Source organism: Ceratotherium simum, chromosome 4 (assembly GCF_057802395.1).
Source record: "Ceratotherium simum simum isolate JZ-2026a chromosome 4, ASM5780239v1, whole genome shotgun sequence".
NCBI classification, from domain to species: domain Eukaryota; kingdom Metazoa; phylum Chordata; class Mammalia; order Perissodactyla; family Rhinocerotidae; genus Ceratotherium; species Ceratotherium simum.
The window spans coordinates 83,970,706-83,992,756 of NC_141903.1; the positions used below are offsets into that span (position 1 = coordinate 83,970,706).

At 41.4% G+C, this 22,051-nt stretch overlaps 1 long non-coding RNA gene across 1 annotated transcript; it reads left to right on the plus strand.

Annotated features, from left to right (window-relative positions):
* Nucleotides 1–3,263: 3,263 nt before the first annotated feature.
* On the plus strand, nt 3,264–21,256 carry LOC147917355 (uncharacterized). Its single transcript, XR_015552098.1, has 4 exons — nt 3,264–3,407; nt 10,022–10,085; nt 11,536–11,611; nt 18,379–21,256. It is a non-coding gene; the product is annotated as an uncharacterized LOC147917355 (long non-coding RNA).
* The last annotated feature ends 795 nt before the right edge of the window (nt 21,257–22,051 follow it).

The window sequence follows — 22,051 nt, forward strand, 5'->3', positions numbered from 1 at the left end:
TGGAAATGTCTTCAGATAGAGCAGGTTGGTGGAGGGAAATCAGGAGTTCAGAGTACGACATATTAGAATTGAGAAATTTGTTACAAATGCAAATGGAAAGTTGACAGGAGTAATCAAGAAATAAACTTCTTTTTTATATTTATTCTGAAAATTGAATTCACATAGACTAAATATCACAAGATAGATTTATAGCTTGATGATAATCTTGGATTGTACATATAAAAATGCTATGGCAGATCTTCTGGTTTTTGTTGAACGACAATTATGGACATTTCTAAAAAGATCCCCCAAATAAAGCATAACAGTGAAGCTTGAAGATAAAATCTTTTACCCTTGTTCCAAAAATTGACACCAATGAGTCTCAAAAGCCCGAGGGCCTGTACTATCAGATCATCCATTGTTATAATAAAGCATGTCATGTCAAAATTCATCATGCATTTTCACAAAGCATATTTTACACTTGACTTGCCCTTAAGCATTTAGATATTTACTTCTCCCTGAAGCCACCTGTACAGTTAGATTAGATGATTCTCAGGCGTTGGATTTTACTCAGGTGTGCTGACAAGCACAAATAATAAATCCTTGGGAAATTTCCAGATTTCAGTTGTCTTTTGTCTGTGCAAGTTGAATGAACCACAGAAAAATAAAAAGGCAAAATTTAATTTATTCATTTTTCTCTTTACTGAAAATTCTGTAGCCAGTTTCTGTGATTCAGAAGAGCTCTTATGATCTCTCTGTCTGATCTAGGGCAGATCCACAGTGGAGATATGAACCTACTTGGAGAGACCCTGAAGGACTTGAGGCTTGAGAATTTTCCACTGCAGCCTCATGTGTCCTTGGTCCCTGCAGTAGTACCCCGCACCCCCTCAGCAAATAGCTTTATCTCCTAGCTCATCCTCCCCACTACTCTTGACAAACTCAGACTGTCCAAATACTCAGCCTGCAAGAACAATCCCTCTATTCCCATTTCTGAAACTAGCGTATGCTGGCTGGTCTCCTACTGCTAAAGTCCCATAAAACCTTCTGGCCTCCCTCCCCAAATTAGAACACTCCATAGCCTTCTAGGCCTGGCATTTTCAAACAAAGGTTATGCTAACTAACCCGTAAAGCCACAGATATCCTGTGCCCTGTGGAATTCCATTACCCCCATGCTAGGGCCTCTCCTCCTGGCAGAGGTCAATTGTTGGAGGTGAGAGGAGAGACATGAAGGGATGGGTTGAGAGATGTGTGTTCTAGGACAAAGGAAAAGCATAACCTAAGTGAGAAGGCTCTTCAATGCTGCTGTGAAGAAAACAGTGAACAATTCCAGTTGTCCAATGCATAGAAAGTTTGGAGGCAAATACATGTGAAAAATAGACATGGAGCAGATCCTATAGGGCCTCAAATGTTCAATCCAAGAGTTTAGAATTTATCTGACAAGTGTAAGTAGTCATTGAAAACTCCTCAGCTGGGTCGTGACATCATAACTCACACGAAAAAGGACCAACATGGGACATTCTTTTATAGTTGACTAAGTTCTTTTGTATATATGATCTTATTTAACTACTGGTTTTTCTTCATTAATTTTCCTCTGGAACCAATACTTAATCTGGATCAGACAGAGAAAATATTGGAGGCGAAAAGACTTGTTTAAGCCGTTGCAATGACATCTGAGATTTTAAGTCTGAGTGATTGGGTGGGGTTAGTGGGGCTGTAATTATCAAAAGTAGGGCACGTGGAGGGAGGAGGACACTGAGACAGATGGTGGTGATTCATTTTTTGTACATACTGAATTTGAGGTGGGAACCTCAAATGGTGTGTTTTACATGCCATTAGATCTAGGGGACTCGATTTGATACATGAAGCTGCAGATTTGGAAGTTATACACATGGAAAGTTGTGTTATGACCAAAGGAGATCAAGTAAAAAGGGAAGTCCAAGGGCAGAACTCTGATGGCAGGAGGAAGAAGAACAGCTAGAGAGTATTATGAACTTTCTGAGGCTTGGTCCTTGCTCTGATTCTTCACTGCTGCAGCCCGGTGCCTGGCACTGTAGCTGGCACCTAGTGGGCTTTCAGTAAGTATATGTAGACTACAGGCATGAAGCGTTGCCAGATTGCTCCCTTGGGCAACGTTCCTCTGGCGATCAAGACAGCATCTCTGCAAGTGTGCATTAAAAGATGGATGCTGGGGAAAGGAAAGCAAGAAGGGTGTTCAGAGATGACTGGTTTTCAATAGTCAATATCGAATATATTGAATAGATATTGAATATTGACTACTGAAAATAATTTTCAATAGCACACTTTGCTTTAGAGCCATTTAAAAAAGGACAAAAGGGGAAGAAAAAGGAAAAAAATAATCTCGCTAGTGAGGTCAATTCTCAAAGCCAGGGTGGTTTTGGTTTCATTGTGTTTATGTTTTTAATGAGTAATCGTTGGTTAAATTTATCCATTGACTGTCAAAAATTCCACCCTTTCTATTATTTATAGCCAGAGGAAATTCCTAGGAGATTTTTGAAGTTTTCCTTTATCCAATATTGAGATGAGCCATGGCCTGCACAATGCTTACATAACCTTTAGAGTAAAGTCAGAAAAAACAAAAAGCAATTCAAATGGCGGTTTTATGAGAATTCTGCAGGGTGGGTTTCAGGATGATGCTTTGATTCTGTGATTGAAATCACAGTTTATTTTCAGCACTGACTATGTGGAAGATTTGTTTTACTTTCAGCACGTCACACATAATGGAAGGAGTCTGAATGTGTTTCCTTTAAACCGCTTCAAACTTCTTTGTGGATCCAAGATCAATCAACAAACAAATACATGAGAGAAAAAGTTGAATTTTATGGGAAAACTTTTCTCATAATACAAAAAAAAGGTCTTAATTATCATTAAGTACACACAAATAAGCCTATTTTTTCCACATGCCTAAAAGGTGAAAAATCCAATCTTGGGAGTGGATGTGGGGCAGTAACAAATAAGCATATGCCAGCTTGCTCACTCAAATACAGGTAAGGAATTTCCTCATACTCATACAGCTGCACCACCTTCTTCTAAAGAGTATGTACTGTTTCCTTTCTGTGGATACCAAGCATCCTTGCCCCACCCCTTCTTTTGGGACTTCTTCCCTCTCAGCCTCTCCCCTCCCCAACCCAACCTGTGGTTCCCATGGAAACCACCAAGGTCTTACAAAGCAGTACTGTTGATTCATCCTTTGATCAGTGTAGGGGTGGGCACCTCCCCCTGCTGAGCCATTCGAAGCTCTTCCCCGAGTAATTTTAAGCACCAAGTAGAGAAGAGATTCAGTACTTCTCTGGTACATGGGAATCACAAAATGGGAAATGAGAAGCTATCACTGGTCATATTTCTTGTTCCATGGAGAAAGCAAGTCTTCAGTGAAAGAGAATGAAGCCAACTCTCTGAGAAGAGCAGAGGTGAGTCATTGGGAGGGGACGAGGGAGAGGGGGAGAGAGAGAGAGAGAGAGACCTTGTAAAATCCAGGCCAAAGTTTCATGGTGACTTAGGGGCCAGGTGCATTTGTATCCTTCCTGTTTCTTCAATCCTTGGTTTCCATGAACCAGTAAATCCCCTTGCCTGTTTTGGTTGCCTGACTTGGATCAAGTTAATTTTCTGTTCGTTGCAGCCAAAAAACCAACAGGCCTTCCCAGCCCTCCAAAACAAAAATAACAATAAAAACTAATATAATTGATGTTGTATAGCTGTTCATGATTGAGTAGATTCAATAATTTTAACTCTATGCAGACTTCTGAAAGGCAAATTGACTTTAGCTCCCCAAAATGCGTGAGATTTAAGAGTGGAGAAGTCACAAAATCAGGATGAGTTGAGAGTTATGTAAGAAGCTGACAAAGCCTGATATTCCCTTCTCCAGGAGTGCATAGCAACACAACCACTTAGAAGAAGAGAGGTGAACAGCTCAGCTCTAGATTCTTCTTTCAAAGTAGGTTTATATTTGGCTCTTGCAGAGAATAAATGAACTAAAACTGATATTCTCCATAGCTTTGAGACAATCAGCCTCCTAAGTTGCTTCCTAAATTAAAAAGAGAACAGGATCTCTTCTGGGAAAGGTTAAGGGCAAGCAGATGAACTACCCTCATAAGGAAAAGCTGTAGACATTACAAGTCCACCCCCTAGCCTGACCCAAGCTGTACTCCTTTTACATGACTTGACTTGAAAACTGGGCAGCTCCAAAATGGAGAGGAATTCTCCCCAATTATCACTCTGTGGAGAGTTCCTTGGGGACTTTACATACTCTTTATCTGCTTTACAAAGGAAAACAAAAACATACTAAAAAAAAAAAAACCTTCAAAATTCAAGTAAAAGGAAGGATGGAAGTGGGGAAGCAAATTCTGGCTACAAACCACCAAACCCATAATTTTACACTCTACAAGCATCTAAATAAACAAAATCATGCAGTATAAACACTGCTGATAAAGGACTACCACACAGTGTTTAATAGCCCTAGGGGAAATAAAAAGACAGCATAAATACTTTTTTCACAAAAGAAACATTCTCTATAGTTTCAGAAAAATTGTTATTTTTAAAGAAACTAAGTGATGGCTCTCTAATTTCCCATTTAAAGTAAGTATCATAAACAAGGACATGAATTTAGGGAGATAAAGATGTTTATGAATCAAGAGTGTCCGTAATTCCCAGTAAAGAGTTTAGTTTGAGTAACTTTCTAAAACTTTAAAGTAGGAAATGATCAGTAAATATAGTGTGCACTTACTCAATACTATACAGAAAGCTAACTCTATGTCCAACGCTAAACATGAGGATGGATCCCCCTGCCTAGTTCTTTTTTTATATGTTCAGGCCCATTAGCATATTTTCATTGTCAGACTATACAGTCACAATTCTTGGTTCAGAAAAGACAGTCAGTCAAAAGTAGTTTAAGATATCATCTCGTTAAAAACTAATGTACTCTGGATAAAGAGTGTGTCTGTTGTCCTACCTTCCATTTATTCTTCAACTATCCAGTTTGCCTCCACTCCCACCTCCATTCAACTACAACTATTCTTGCTAAGGTCACCAGTGACCTCCATATTGCTACATGCAATGGACACCTTGAGGTCTCCTATTACATGATCCCTGTTAAGAAAAATTACCCCAAATTTGGAAATAGATGAAAGAGATTACGGGTTATCCTTTTAGTAAAGTGATAGGCATTGTCTAGCTCATCTGGGTATAGTTCTATAGGGATATGCACCTTTGATTAAGTTTTTATTCACTAGGCTATTTTGCAACTCAGTAAAAGGGTAGAGATTTGGCTTGTGTGAATTTTATATTTTTATGAAAGTCATGTTTTTAACTTTTAAAATCATGCTTTTGGATCACTCAGGAACATTGGACAGCACTGACCACTCTTGCCAGGTTGAAATTGTCTCTTAAATTGCTTTCCATGACATCCCTTTCTTCTCATCTTCCTCCTACTTCTCTGGGCCACTCTTTCTGGATCTCCTTTGCCAGATCCTTCTTTCTATTCAATATTTAGATATTGGAGTTCCTTGGGGCTTTTTTTCCAGCCCTTTTCTCTTTTCTAAACTCCCTCTCTCTCTCTCAGTAATTTCATCTACTCTCCTGCCTTCACATACATGCTGAAACTCACCAATTTATATCTCTAGGTCAATCTTCTCTTTTTGAATATCCAGGTATCTAAATAACTTGTCTATGTAGGTGATTCACACCACCCCAAATTTATTAATGCTCATAGTGAACTTAATAGTCCACAAGAATGTCTTGGTGAACAGAGAAATACAGCAAATACTTGACTGAGCTTGAGGAAGTATTTTACTCAGGCCATGGTGAAGAATAAGATATTTGTGTTAAAATAGACTACACATTTGTAGTGATTGGGATATTTTTGTCTTTCAGATTTAGTGTCTTCTTTCTCTGGATGATGTTGAATAAATGTGAAAATTCCTGCATGTTGGTCTTGCCATTTCTGTAATCCAGGAAAACTACCCACCTTCTCTTTTGTTCTTTAGACTGGGAAGAGTATAGCTGACAAAATTCTAACTGTTCTTCATGTCAGTCGTGTATATTAGGATATCCCTAAATCTCCTCAAGCACATGCTTATGGACTATTTTTTATAGCCTGGGTGACCTTTAAATTACTTAATTGTATAAAGATGTGTAGCTAATTACTCTGAAGTGGCTAATTCTCTTGCAGCTGTGGGCTAGCTGAGGCTTATCTTATTCCTAGGCACATGAAGGACCAAGAAGTTGGTGGGAAAGAACTCATCCCAAAGAAATGAAGAGAAGTGGAGAAGCCAGGGAGCTGATATTGGAAAGGAGGGGTGATTCTGAACACACTTTGTCACCTGCATTATGCCCCAGCCCAGCTCCTATGGACTCATGACTGAGTTTGTATAGGATAAAATTTTAATGAAAGAACAAGTAATAATAAAGAAGCTCTTTTTCCGTTAGCTCTCTCTGGACACTGAGTGCAAGGCATTAGGCTCATAGGCACCAGGAGTGGCACCGATGGTGACAACAGGGCTGGCAGGGAAAGCAGCAACATTAGTGGAAGCAGAGTTGGCTGCAGCTGTGGCTGGTTGTTAGGGCCCTTGACATTGGGCATGGTTACACTTGGTGTAGATCTAGTGACATCTTTTTATGCAGACAGGAGCAGTTTCACTCTGGAAGGCAGCGGCAGTGGCAGAAGCAGCTGTAGTGGTATTTTTGGCGGGAGGCACAGCTGCTACTCTTGGCATCAGCTGCAGCCAGGGTCTTCATCACAAGGATTCAAGACAAAAGATGGAGAGAATTCAGGCATGCCATGGCACTCAAGAGGCTTAGTGTTCAGCGCACACGGAGAAGCCCTCTGGGAACTCCAAGCTCTATTGGTGAAAAATTTGAGGGAGGAATCAGTTCCTTCTAGCAGAAAAGGGTGGACTTGGACAAATTCTATTCAGCTGCTGATGTTGATGTCCTAGCCCCAGGCCGGTGTGACTTGGGACACACAGGTCACATATGTACCATACTCACCAGCGGCTACGCTTTCCTGGTTGGAGTCACTCACTGATGCTGTTTGAGTGGTGAAAAGCCAAGAAATCTCTGCTGCCAACATGTGCTACTTTGAGCTGCATTCTGTGGCACTCTGTCATTTCAATGACCAATGTCAAGACCACTGTTTATGGTAGTACAAGGGTTGACCTCTTTAGTGAGCGTGAACAAAAATCTAAAATTTTCCCACACTAAACAGGCCATTCCACTCTGAAGGCCTGCCATATGCACGATGTCTTTCTGAGAGAAGCAGCTGCAGGAGATTCCCTGGGCATCGAGACTCATGCTTTCTGCCGGGTGACCCTGCCATGGTCACAGTTGACTGGGCCAGGGACTGATGCCTGATGCAGAGGCAGCCCATTTAGAGGCTACTACCAGAGCTTTTCAGTAAGGACAGTGACAGGTTGAACTAATCAGATTCTCTCTCCCGTGAGTTTGAATGCCAGATATCCAGAGAGATTTGGCAAAGTGGCATGGGATGAGGGAGACAGAGAGAAAGAGGGCAATAGGGAGATGACATGTGGCAAGAGTAAGAAGATGCCCAGAAGCAGAGGACAAGAATAGAGAGAGTTCGTCAGAGGTGGTTACGTAGTCTCAGAAGATGAGAAAGCAGAGATGACTTGAGTCCCTGCTGGGAGGACATCTGAAGGTAGGAGGCCTTGTATTCTGAATGCCATTTTATAGATCCTGTTCTAATTCCTTGAGGCCTGAATGGGCAGCTACTGTTAGTAAACAGTCAATTTATTGGTTGAATATCAGTGAATAAAACTATGTAAAGTCAAGAGAAAAATCAAAGAATTAGAGAGGCAGATCATTTAATATACAAATGAATTCTCAGAAAATGCACACTTGGTTTGTTTGCTTGTGCAGCAAAGTATTCACAGGTAGAAAAGATGAACCACACTTCAAAATATGTCATATATACCAATATAAAACTCTTTTGCTATTTTCTGTCATTCTTATTTCAGTGGGCATCCTTGTATTTGACCCCCATCACAAGTGTCCCTGTTCTTTGTAACCTGAAAGAGTTTAAAGATTTCTCATTTCACCATGCATCTTTAAAATAAAATCCCATAACCTGTAGCTTGAGGGTGTCTCTTTTCATACCAACCTAAAAGATCATAAGGTAAAGCAGAAGAGGGAGGGGAACGGGTAGCAGGCTTGTGTTGCCAGCTAGAAACTGTGTGTAGAGATGCATTTCCATAAATTTTCTGAATAACGAAGATTAATCTGAAGGAAAAACAAAATTAGTCTTCAATAGCCCTCCTCCCAATTTGTAATTTGAAGTTTCTTCCTCTTTCCCACATCTCCTTGGCTGCTCCTCCCTAACAATAGCTTCTACCATCCGACTCCTATGAAGAGAGCAGCAGTCAAGTTATGATCCAATAACACTTCACCTTCCTGAGGTGCTTATGGATCAGGACGACAGGCTCACACCTTTCCGACATTCCCTTGGGAAAAACAGTGTGAAAACAGAATGAACCACCAACTGTGTTCGCAAATTCTAATTTACAATGAGGACAAATGTTAGGCATTAGAGGTGAAAATAGTTTCTGGTGATCCTCACTGAAGCAAAACGCTTGTAACATTTAATAGAGTTGCATTTAAAGATCACGCCTTTAGATAGTGTCATTTCTCTTAGCTTCCATAAATACTGTTTCTGTAAAGTCCAAGTTTAATTCAGTTCTTGACTGAATGATTCTAAAGCATTATCTGGAAGAATAAACAAGATCAATATAATCATGAGGAGAAAAAAAAGAGTAATTAGCGTGCCTTTGACCTGGTAGATATTGAATTGTATTATAAAGCTAAGGCGATTAAAACTGTGTGGTTTTGGTGTAGATCTCCAATCTGAGATATTTTTGCATAATCACACCACAATGATTCTGCAAAAGTGTAAAATAAATTTTTTTTATTACCAAGTAATGTGTACCAAAGACATTTGACCCTTGTTCTGTCTCTAACTCTTACACCAATGATGGAGAACTTTTACTTTATTCAATACTATACCGTTGGGATTTTTAAAATTACATATGCATTAATTTTACAGTCATATCAATTCAACAAAGTATTTCAAAAGCCTGTTATAAGTAAGTTAGCCTCCAAGAATATATATATATCCTATCCTTCCTAACCATAATTATAAATTTAATATAATTCACATACATCATGGAGAGTATTGCATAAATATTAGTGATCTATTTGAGGTCTGATTATCCCCCCTTCTCACATCTACTCTTTCATAGTATCTACTTTACATCCATTCAAATAGATTTAGAATAATGAGGAAGTCTACAGAAACAGAGGTATACATCTTTTAGATCTTCGAAAAAGTGCCATTAGTTAACAGCCAAATAATTTATTAACTGGATGTAAATGAATAAGACCATAGTAAACTCAAGAGAGAAATTAAGTATTAAGAGGCAGACAATTTAACATTCAAATGAATTCTCAGAAAATATGCAGACTTTTTGCTTACTTTGCTTATGTGATGAAGTATTCATGGGTAGGACAGATAACCCACACTTCAAAATATTTAATATGTATCAATGCACAACTTTTTTGTTATTTTCCTTCTTGGGTCCTGAGGCAAGGCCACATCCCAGTTAATAGGACAGAGATTTTTCCCTACCCAGGAAAAAAAGCCCTACTCTTAGGAATGCTGGGAAATGGTTATTCTTGGAGCAGAAATGAGTCATGGAGAGTCCGAAAGGGTTTCGTTAGCGAGTGTGGGAATGTGAGGGAGGAGGGTATGACAATAGGGTGGTGATCTATCCTTGGCCTATAAAGACAGACCAGGAGTGATTGGGGCATTGTGGTCTCATATTTTGCATGGCGACAGTTGCTATAGCAAGAAAAATAGTGTATTAAATAGGCAGTCTCTGGGTAGCAAGTCAGGTCCAGCCATTGTGAGTCCTCCAGTCTCAGGGGGTATGTCTGAATTTCACACCACTAGTGGATGGTGAGAGCAGCCAAGAATGAACGTAGACCTTGTGAAAACCCTGTTCTCTCCCTGGAACAGAGTGACGCATCAACAGAGGACATCAGAAAAGGACAATCGTGCCCAGGGATGGCTCAGGAATTAGGTGAGGACGTCTATTTCATACTGCACTCACATAAGACTTATACATGTAATGATTGCTTTTTCGGCCGTATAGAAGCATCCTCACTTCAAAACAGTCACATCAATATAGTCACATCAAAATGACTGTTACAAAAACTTAATATCGAAATCTCATATCCTGACAGGAAAATGAAACAGAATATGTGAAGCTTTTATTTTGGTTTTTTCTCATAACTCTTTATTCAAACAAAATCTCACACAGAAGCCCAAATATATGGAAAAGGAGGAATGGGAGACCTAGAACCTCAGGCTGTCACAGCAGACGGATCTGCTTCCTACCGACCATACACCCTCCTTCCAAATCACATCTTAAAGGACTTGAAGAGTCCTCAGAACTCTGAGAGCTAATATGAAAAAGATCACTGGAACTGAGTCTAGAAACACACCCACGAATATCTGGGAATTTGCTTTACAATATGAGTGGCATTTCAAATAAGTGGGGGAATAAAATGGATGAGAAGAAATAAATAAGGAGAGTGAGGCAGGAAAAAATTTGGAAGAAGTTATATCAAAATGTTACTTGTGGTTATTTTTTGATGATGTGATTATCAGTGATTTTTAAATTTTGCTTTCCATCTTTCTATATTGTTGGAATAGCTTATAGGACATATATTACTTTTTAAATGAGAATAAATAATAAAGGAATTTGAATTAAAATCTGAACAAGCAAACTAGGAACACAGCAGCATCCCGTAGTGCATTTTATTTTTATGACACACAAAGAGGAAGAAGTCGATAGAAAAGCCAGAGTGTAAAATGAGTCAGATTGAGGCAAATCTGAGAGCTCTGCAGTGACTCAGAAGTGAGAGAGATAAGGCTCCAAGTGAGAATGAAATCAGCAGCCAACATTTACCCCACATTTGCTCATTCTCTGCTCATGGAGCCTTCAGCATCCAGGGCAGACAAAGGGCGGGAGCTGTTGGTGACGGGCTGTATGTCAGCCATGGTCACTGTGGAAATAAGGTGAAATGGGAAACAGCAGATTTTAGCATTTAGGCTGCAAATTCATCATAGAGAAAGCCCTGTGCTGTGACTAGATATTACTTTTTGCCTAATCTTTCCTCTTGTAAGAACTTTCTCTTTTGATGACTAATATTTTTTCAATCTTTAACAAGTTGGTTTTTTTTTTTTTTTGGCACTCTCTACAAACGACCTAAAGCAGCACCGATTTATTTCTCTTCCTAGGCTGAAAGCAACATATTGCAAAATTACCACGGAATTGTTGTGCTAGACACCACGTCACAGAATAAGTGGAGGCAGTTAGTTAGAAACATTCAATGTGTTAATTTTTCAGTGTTTGTTGAATTGAACTGTACACTGGTGGTTTTCTTGTGCTTGCCCTCAAATTCCCCTGGGGTTCCATTCTCAGGGGCCGAGGCAGGTGATGTTTCACGGTGGTTTCTTTTCCGTAGCTCTCTCAGCATTGCACTTGAAGTGGTTCAACAGGAAAGCTGTTGAGTTGCTGCTGCTGCTGAAGAAGGGACTCAGGTAACCCCCCCCCCCCCCCCCCACTGCTGGCAGGGAGCGCTTTGGTCAGACTCCTAACGGGAAGTTATTTTTTTCTGCTAGAGAGGGATTTAAAATCCCCAGGTCTGTCCCCTGAGAATCAACATTGGGCCAGAGAAAGAGTTACCTAGCTGGAGAGACAGAAGTCCTACAGGACAGTTAGTCAAGCAGGCCACCAGCATTTTGCTGAAGATATCGGAGGGAATCAGAGCTTTTTGTGGAAGTCTATTGGTAAACTCAGTACTTACAGAATATTTTGGGAACAAAGACTAAAAGCTATCTGAGTAATCATTGAGGTCTACAGTGACAGGTGGGCATCAGAGTACAGACTGGTGTAGAATACACAAGAGGGTCTCCCGAACTTAGAAGAAGAGAGATCCCAGCTGGGCCAGCGCCCTTCCTTGCACATTCTGGCTGAAGATCAACATTTCCTTGGTGAGCAGGATGTGGAGGCGGATCTCAGAACTCACTGTCTATCTTCTCGAACATGTTACTACACTGTGTCTTGTTCTCACATTGCCGCTTCAGGGATTCCCAGCAAACGGGCTCTGTAAGAGCTACAGAATCTCAGCAGGTACTGGAAAATAACGCAGCAATGTTGACTACTTTTAAGTACCGATTTTGTGAAGATAGTTGACAATCTTTATTCCTAATTATAATAGTCCTTCAAAGCAGATATTTTCAGGACCAGGATTAGTGATGCACTCAACGTGGGAACAAAATTTAAGAGAGCATCAAAAAAACCCAGCACTCAACAGAAACAATATTTTAACGTAATATTTTTAAAAAATCAAAATGGTGCAGAAACCAAATGAAGAATAAAACATAATTTTAAATAAAAACAGGCTGTAAACCCTGTATTATTGTGCAACAGAGAGAGTCATTCCCAACCAGCACGTCCCCACCAGCCTCTCAGTTATTAGGGTTGATAGTGGTGTGTGAACAGATTGGGTAAGGCAAAGCTTGGCATGTGTTTTCACTGGAGAGCTTCCATTGACTTTTTCCACTTGATTCAAAATACGGGAGGATATTTTGATAAGTGTGTATAGGAGCATACATTCTTCCTTGTGTCTCAGGCTCCAGCATGGGCATTGCATATTATTAGTGACAGTTTCTTATATTTAGAGAAGTGAGCTAACTTACCCAAAGTCGTGTAAACTAGTGAGTGTTCAGGCTGGGGTTCCATGCCAGCTCGGTTGTCCCTTACCTTGCTAAGTATGCCACATCACACATACCGTAGTTACGTGTGTGTGGCAACATTCCTTCACATTATATTGAAGATTCTAGCTCACCAGTGGACAAAGCCATGTAAACAAGCAGCATTTCTCAAATGTGCAGAGGTTCTCAGGGGGTATGTCGGGCTACAGGTGTGCCAATCCTGTTAGCCTTGGAAACAGCTGGACAAGACCTAGGTCACCTGAGTCTCATTCTCCTCTAATACAAGTCCTTTTGCTTTGATGAATTAGAAAGATAAAATTATGGTTTTCTTTATATATATATACCATGCTGTGGAAAAGGCTGGAAGGTACAGCATGCTGTCAGACCCACACTTATTTCTGTTTGGGTGTCTAATTCTCTGACGTTCTCTCTGTCCTGCTCTCCTGTCCCATCTCAGTAAAGGTGACAACAGCGATGCTCTAACTTGGTAATTTGAAGCTAGTGATTTCCATAATTATGACATAATGAAGAGCTTCCTCATTCCTCCTTCCATCACCTCTTGTATTATCCATGTGGAAATCTATCTCTTCCGTTAAAAACTGTACTTGTTTAAGTGGTTGGACCTTTGTCATTTCTTGGCGTATATTCTTCCTTCTCCCCCTTCAACCCCAGTGTCCAGCACAGTGCTCTGCACAGATCAATTCTTAATAAATGCTAATCAGGGCCGGCCCCGTGGCGTAGTGGTCAAGTGCGTGCACTCTGCTGCTGGCAGCCCGAGTTCTGATCCTGGGCGAGCACCAACGCACCGCTTGTCAGGCCATGCTGTGGCGGCGTCCCACATAAAGTAGAGGAAGATGGGCACGGATGTTAGCCCAGGGCCAGTCTTCCTCAGCAAAAAGAGGAGGATTGGCAACAGATGTTAGCTCAGGGCTGATCTTCCTCACAATAAATAAATAAATAAATAAATAAATAAATAAATAAATAAAATAAATGCTAATCAAAGTAAGAACTAGAAGAAAATGTCCCATTGTGTCCTCCTCAGGGGCCATGTAGGGAACATGCAAACATGTACAGATCTTTGTGGAATTCTTAAAATGGGTCTAATGATCCAGCCAACTATTCTTTGTTATCATCTTTGCATTAACTAGTTCAAAAATAATAATTTTTGCCATAAGCATGTATGACTTAGATAATACAAAAACAATAGAGCAATTTTAAGTCCAAAACTAAAAGTTGGCTAAATTAGTTGCTACAACTATTATTCAAATGATAATTGCCTTCCATTCAGGCCCTCAGTTGAGAGACGATACAATATGATTCACTCTATAAGGTTCCACTTCAACATAAAATTTATGGGCAGTAAGTTAAAACATTGCTTGAAGTCACTTTATAAAAGTGCAGCATGCTTTCTAACTCTGGTAAAGGTGAACTCGCTTGAGGGTGAATTTCCTAGAGGAGAAGAGCAGGTTGTGTTATTAGCTCTGCTCAGCAGGGCTGTATGGTTTTCTTTTGTTTTGAAACTCCAGACTTTCTCTCATTGTGTACCTCAGTGGGAGGTGAGTTGCTCAATCACTCTGCTGACTGGAGGCTGTTGCTCTCAGAGCTGGACATGGAGGAACCTGCCTGTGAATGAGACAGCTGTCAGCATCACTGCACTTAGAATATTCCCCGTGCAAGGAGCCCCAAGCGATCATACCAGAACTCCAGAGCCTCTGGGATGCTGGCTCGCTTGAGTTTGTCCCCCAGCCTGTTACATACTTTTTTCACACATATGACCATTTGTTTGCAGTCTGGAAATATAAAACCACTCAAGAAGTGGGGGCCAAACTATTGTTAAGAAACTTCTAATCCACATTCAGTATCTCACGATGTGTGTGGTAAGCAACGGAGTGATTTATCTTCTCCTCTGTCTGTTTGCTTCTCAAGTTATGTGTCCTTCCCTTTGGATGGAATTCATCTGCTGATCTGCTCACAGTGTGTCGCGAGCATTTGAAACTCCAAGTGAACAGAGTGGAAACACTTTTTTCACTGTTTCTCTTTTCCTTGTATTTTTCTGCCAATTTTTGTCCTGATATGAGGTTTAAAGTATCAAACATCAGTAATTCAGGGGAAAAAAGTTGAAAACAATGGAAGCAAACATTATTGAGGGTTTATTGTGAATGAGGCAAAGTATTTTACATATATTGTCTCATCTGGTGGTCATAACAACCCACTGAAGTGTGTGTGTGTGTGTGTGTGTGTGTGTGTGTTGGGAGCAGGGTCCTATTATTATCTCAATTTTACAGATTAGTCCCTGTGACTTAGAGATGTAAAGTAACCTTCAAGGTCACACAGCTAGTGATTTGCAGCGCTAGGACTGCAGCCAGGCAGTCTTAATCACTACGCTACACTATGTTGCTGAAATGACTTTAAATTACTTAGTTCAGTGAAAGGTAAGTTGCCTACATTGTTAATGCACGCCATATAATGCTCAGATATTCAAATCAAAATAACTCAATTGATCTCTTGGAAAGATGCTCAGAATAAAAGAGCCTCTGCCTGGTGTTCATTTCCACGAGAATGTGATTCAGGAAGAAGGTGAAGAACACCGCCACTTGGCAATAGCACATTACTTTCTGGCAGAATTCTGGGCCATTGGAATCTTCCCTGGATAATTATAACGCTCCGCTGGCCCAGACAACCTGTGTTTATTGGTCCCCGTGAGGGAGAAAAGAAAAAGGAGGGGAAAGGTCGTAGAGATGGTGTGAAAGAGGACCTTGGGGAGAGGGACCAATCAGGGCTTCTCTCTGTGCCTGTGGAAATGAGCCCCGTTCTTCTTTTGTTCCTGCTCCAAGTTGTTTGGCATCCTTTTCTTCTCTCTCCTTGTTTCTGTTAAACTCCCTTGCAGCAGAACGATAGCCACAACAGCCAATTAGGGGGACACTGCAGGAAGAAGGGGCTCTGGTGACAGCTCCTTCGCTGTCCACAGACAAACAATCACTTCCCTGGAAGAGGTTGTAATTGGCCTGCTCCTTTCTTCTCCTTTGTGTCCTCCCCATCCCTGCCCTCTGCATCAAGCTCTTTGGCCTAAAGCTAGTGAGTTATGGGGACCAGAACAGCACAAATACGCTCCCACCCAGGTGGTTTGAATTAATGTGCAGGCAAACTCAAGTCTCCTTTGGGGGTTAGCTAGCTCTCGTCCCCAAGCCCCATATACAGGAATGTTTCTCAGGGTGTGTGCCTGGACCGCCTGCATCAGGCGTACCTGGCTGGGAGCCTGTTAAAAAGGCAGATTCCTGGGAACCACCCAGACCCTCCAATTCAGAAGCTCTGAGGGTGATGCTGGGGAATCAGCATTTTTAACCAACTACCCTGATAATTCTTGAATACATTATAGTTTAAAAACCACTGCCTTGCAACTTGCAAAGTGCTTTTACATAAATGACCAGGCTCCAACCCCAAATTCCCAAGAGGTTTAATTTCTTATGCCCTTTTCCTTGCTGTTTTCCTCTGCAATCAGTCTAACACCTCAAACTCAGTAGATCCTCTGTTAAGAAGACCTGATAAACCAGAGTTGATCTCTCTGCCAAAGGTGACAACGAAAGAAAAATAAAACAAGATCAAAAAACATTGAAGACAGGAAGTCAGATGCTTCCTAGTGGAGGACCAACATGGAGAGACTTAGTCTTACTCGGCTCTTTGCCCAATGCCTGGAGCAAGACTGAGTTCCAACCCAGCTTTGTCACTTTGCCTCAGTTTCCTCATCTGTAAAGTAAGGGTAATAAAGTACTTGCCTCATAAGGTTGTGATAACGATTAAATGAACTAATAAAGGGAAAGTGCTTAGAACAGCACCTGGTCCAATAATGGCAGCTAGTTAACTAAGGTGCCAGAGAATGGCATGTTGAAAAGCTACAATTCAATAAATCCACAAGTCTACAAGTTATAGTTTGCAAAACTTAAGTATTATTGTCATCCTTTGTTGTCTTCAATAAAGATGTAAGAATAAATATTAACAGAACCAAACGTGAAGAAATGTCACAGTGCACCCTACATCAGGATTTCTCAACTTGAGCACTAGCAACACTGGGGCCTGATAATTCTTTGATGGGGAACTGAGGGTTGTCCTGGGCATTGTAGATGTTTTACCAGCATCCTGGCCTCCGCCAGTAACGTCCTCCCAATTGCAACAACCAGAAATGTCTCCATACATTGCTAAGTGCCCCCGGGGGATGGGGCAAAATCACTCCTTGCTGAAAACTGCCAGTTTACATTTTCAGAAGTGTCCACAAAAATTATATTCTCTCATTTTCTAACACTCCCGTGAGGTGGAGAGTGTACCTAGTCTATCATTGCTCCCAGTTTACAAATTAGATGATACTGAGATGAAGTGGCTTGCCCAAGATCACCTAGCTAGTTCTCAGGATGGTTATGCACCTAGTTTAGTTCGCGATTGATTGATACACTCCACATCTACGTCCATGAAGGGCAAAAATGTTGTTGTGTGTTAACTAAAATCTTGCAATGTCTGATGATCTTTTATAATCTACTTTGGCAAAAAGTGAGTATGCAAGTATTGTAAATTTAAGGTCTTGTCCTCCACAGAGCATCCCTCAATTATCTTCTTTCTAGAAACTGTTCAGTAATAATGAAAGAGTGTATATCGGCTTCTATACCTCGGGAACATGGTTCCTTATTCTTTCCCTGGACCTTCACAGAACATCTACCACACACAGGTTATTGTGCTACCCACTGGGGAGGATAAGGCAATGAGGACAGAGGACAACTCCTCATAGAGCTCACAAGCTAGTTGAGGATCAGTTACACACAAACACATGTGATGATAACGAGGATGGGGGTGGGAGGGTGTGGGTTGAGAGTCGAGGGGTACAAATGCAATGATAGGAGAGATATAAGGCACAAAGGGGAAATTAAATAAATCAACTCTCTTGGACAAAGCGGGGGAGGCTTTTTCAGATAAGACTTCTCACAGTAAGTAATGTTTAGTCTTAGTTGTGTAGGAGACGTAGAAGTCAATATGAAGCACTTCCTATGTGCATGGGTATTTTACACATGTGAATTCACTTAATCCTCGCAATGACCATGTCAGATAGATACTATCATTCCTGCTTTAAAGAACAGAAAACTGAGGCACAGAGAGGTTAAGTGATTTGCCTACGGTCAGACCATGAACAAAGTATCAGAGCCAAGTGCAGGTTGGGCAGTGTTGTTCCGGAGTCGGCACGATTTCCACTCCCAGGCAAGAGAAACAAGCCAGTAAATCCTGCAGGTGTGAAATGGCTGTGAGCCAGAGAAAATGCAAGAGTCTGGACTTGACGGAATGTTCTATGTGAGAAGAGAAGTGGCAGCATAGAAAGCTAGATAGACAAGGAGGGACCAGCTCATAGAGGGAATCTGAGGTCCCCCTGGGAGGGTGGACTTTATTCTGTGGGCGATGGGGAGTCCCTGGAAGGAGAGAGACCTGATCAGATCATGGGCCTTCGGTCTGGCCTAGACCAAAAAGGGAGAAAGACTAGAAAAGAGGGACACTCTGGTTTTGTATGAAATTAAAACCTCCAATATTTACTGCCAATTTTTTTTTTTGCCCCAAAGATACTAAGAAAGCGAACAAATCTGAAATAGCAGAAAAGATACAGCTGCTCTGGCCTAAATGCGGAATCCTTTAATACTATCTTCTGGATGGTATACATGTGTGTTTACTCAAGTCTCAGATTTAATTGGATTTAAATAAGAATCTGAACACAATCACCCAGAAGGCCTGACGTACATGGGAGAGGAGTGAGAGGTCGGCGAAGACACATCCTGTCTGTTCCTGGGGAAAGCAGATTCAAGCCTTCCGCACCTGCATCTTCTGCCCCTGCTGGTAAAAAGCTCCTCCTTATCCTACTAAGCAACAAATACGCATTTGGAAAGTCTACATTCAGCCGCCCCCACCTTCACCCCCACCCCAAAAAAGGTCAACCAAATGTTGTAGCTTGGATTTATTTCCTTTGTTATCTATATCGAGCATGATAAAATGCTTTGTTCTATTTTTGGCTCTCATGAAGAGCTGCTTCACTCTCAGTATAACTGTAAAGCTAAAATGTGGTTGGGACTCGTGCCATCACTTTGCAGGTTGAGGCTGGCATGCACACTCATGGAGCCTGATTCTTTCCCTTCTAATTACAGCTCCCTGCCTGCCTGCTCTTTGAGGAGGCTCTTAGAAGGCAAAGGGTGACCCAGGCATTATGGCCTCACGGTCTGAGTATAAAGGCTTCATATGCTCATGGTTAACTAGGTCTCTTTTAATCCTGGAAGTAAATTACATTTTTTGAAAGAACATAATAGAACTCTTAATTAAAATATTAGCCTCTAATTCTAAAAAGAGTCCAATCATTGTCAAAAGAATGAAAATGAACTGTACGTGGCAACAGAGAAGTTGAGGAACCATCCCAGAAATGAAGACTAAACGATTAAATACATCGTGCTCAGGCAAGAGATATACAATATACCTTAAGAAACATAGTATCCCATAGGTAAACAAGATGAGACTCATCTGACTGAGAGTATTTATATATCTACAGAAATAATGGGTTAATAAGTCTGTTGATAGTGGAGCATAAACATGGCAGTCACTGGGGCAAATATTGGCTGTGCCCATTAGGAACTGTCCACCAGGGAATGTGTCTTTTCAGTCTCATCCATATTTATTTGTAGAGGAGAATGAACCCAGTTATCACAACCTGATGCCTCTAAACATTTGAATCATACAATTAACTCCTTTGCTCTGATTCCATGCCTACCCAGCAACTTTCTGATTATAACTTGGCTCTCCGTGTAATTCGTCCATGGGGGAGATACCAATGCTTGGCTGCCTTGGCCATTATAGTTTCTCATTAAAAATTAACAGTTGTTAATTTTCTCTAACAGTGTTAGAGATTTGAGCCTCCTGGGGCTCAGTCTGCATGAATTAGCCTCCACTGATTGTCAGGGTATGACAAGATGGGGTGTCTGGAGGCGCCATGCTGATGGCAAGAAGAGAATTCACTCAAGTAGTGGCTCTTCATGCAACCAGCAGTTTACCATGGCAACACCTTGACTGCCACAGGAGGCTTTCTTGTGACTTTTTACTCTCTTTCCGCCCTCTAGGCTTCAATCCCTTTCCCCTGATCTGCTCATCTAACCAGCCAGCAAATCCTAGGAACTCTGCTGTGGCCACGCCTCCTACTTTGTTTCCAGGATTTGTGTGCTCACTTCTCTGTCTAGACTAGCACTTCCCAAAAGCCAGTGCAGAAACTGGCTGCATCACAATGACTAGTCTGTGAAGAGTAAACACATGAACGCCAGGGCCCCACTCCAGATTTCCTTATCAGAATGTGCTGGGGTGGTGTCCGGGAAGCAGCTTCATAAACTCCCTGGGTAATTCTGAGAAGCAGCCATATTTCAGAATCACTATCTAGATGAATGGTTCTCCAACTTGGTTACAAAGTAGAATTGGTCTTAGAAAATATCAATGACTAGGCTTTTCCTAGACTCTTTCAGAGGTGGAGATTGAGCACAGTTACTTAAAAAACTCCCTCCAGGTGAGTCTAATGTATCTTGAAGGCTGAGAACCATTGGCTCAGACCTGTGATCCTCAAAGTGTGGTACCAAGTCCAGCAGCAACAACAGCACCCTGGGAACTTGTTAGAAATCTAGATTCTCAGATCCTGCCCTAGACCCACTAAACCAGAAACTCTGGGGACCAGCCAGTAATCTATGGTTTAACAAGCCCTCTGGGTGATTTTGATGTGCCATTGGCTTAAACTGCTTTCCAAAGCCTCCTAATTAACTTCCTGTGAGCAGTCTTTCTGTTCCTCAAGCCATCCTCCACAATAACAATATTTCTACCTTGTCACCCTTTGCTCCACACTGCCTACCGATATCCTTACCCTGGCATTCATGGCATTCTCCAGTCCAGCCCTCCAGTCCAGGTTTGGGTTTCACCAATGGCCTAGGAGAAACCAGACTGCTCGCTGATTCCCAGACACTGGGTTTTCCCATTTGGCTAATGCTGATTCTTTTGTAAAAATCCTAGAGAACAGGGACCACGTTCTCAAACACCATAGTCTGTAACACAGTGTTGTTCACAGACTTGCCCATCAACACAGATTTGCAGAGTGAGTGAGTGATTTTGTGCTAATCTTGAACTCTCCTCTACTTTATCACAGGTTCTCTATTCAACCTGAAGAACAACTCATCCTAAACCCTTTTGTTTTTTTTCAGCATTAAAGCCCATCAGGGTGTGCATAGTATTCTCAGTTTCCACACTAAACCAAACCATCAGTTCAGTGCACTGAGAGCCCCGTGGGGCTGGGTGACTGAAAGGGGGGCTCCTGGGGATGGATGATGTTTTATTTCTTGATGTGGTGCTGGTTACATGTGTTCCCTCTGTGAGAATTCATTAAAGTAAACACCAATGATTTGTGCGTTTTTCTGCACGTATGTTTTACCTCAATAAAAAGTCTTTTCAAGTAGTTTTTCCCTAGCTTTTCACATTCTAATTCAACTAGAATTCTTCAAGCATTGATGACGTGCCAGGGACAGAGTTGTGTGCTTTCACATTTTGCTATCTCATTTTTTCTTTCATAACTCTGTGAAGTAGGAACTGTCATTATTGCTTTGTACCCATAGGGAAACTGAGGCTCTGATAAATTAAGTTCCCTTCCAAGTTCACACAGGTGATGGGTGTCAGGGTGGGGACTGGAGTCCAGCTATTGTGTCACCAAGTTCAGTGATCTTCTCACTGCTCCACTGTGACACTTTACTTGAGGTCTTTAACTGGCGTATATTTGTAAAAAAATAAAAATAGTTTTGGTTTTCATTATTAGTCATCAAAGAGAAAATACTGAGTTGCCTTCTTGGTTTTAGTACCAAACATTTTGTTGTCCTTCGTCTTTTTGCTGAGAGGAAAACTGATCAATTGTGTAAGGCAGGTTCAAAACACTGAACAATAGATGGGGTTCTTTGCAAGTGTGTCAAGGTACTGGAGGTCTCCTCTGTGCCAGGAATTGCTGCACCGCCCTGCAGGATTGCAGGGGAGAGGCCGGGAGAGCCAGGGGGCAAGAAGGGCATTTGGGGGCTTGAGGCAGTGGCTGTTTATTGATTACTACAGAATTATTTCACATTGTATCTCCTGGTATGGCCTGTGCTGCTGCGCACCAGCGGAATTTCAGCTCTGGGTGTTGTTGACTCTGAAATAGAATGGAGTTCTGCCCTGCATGCACTCCTTGAATGAAGAGAGAGG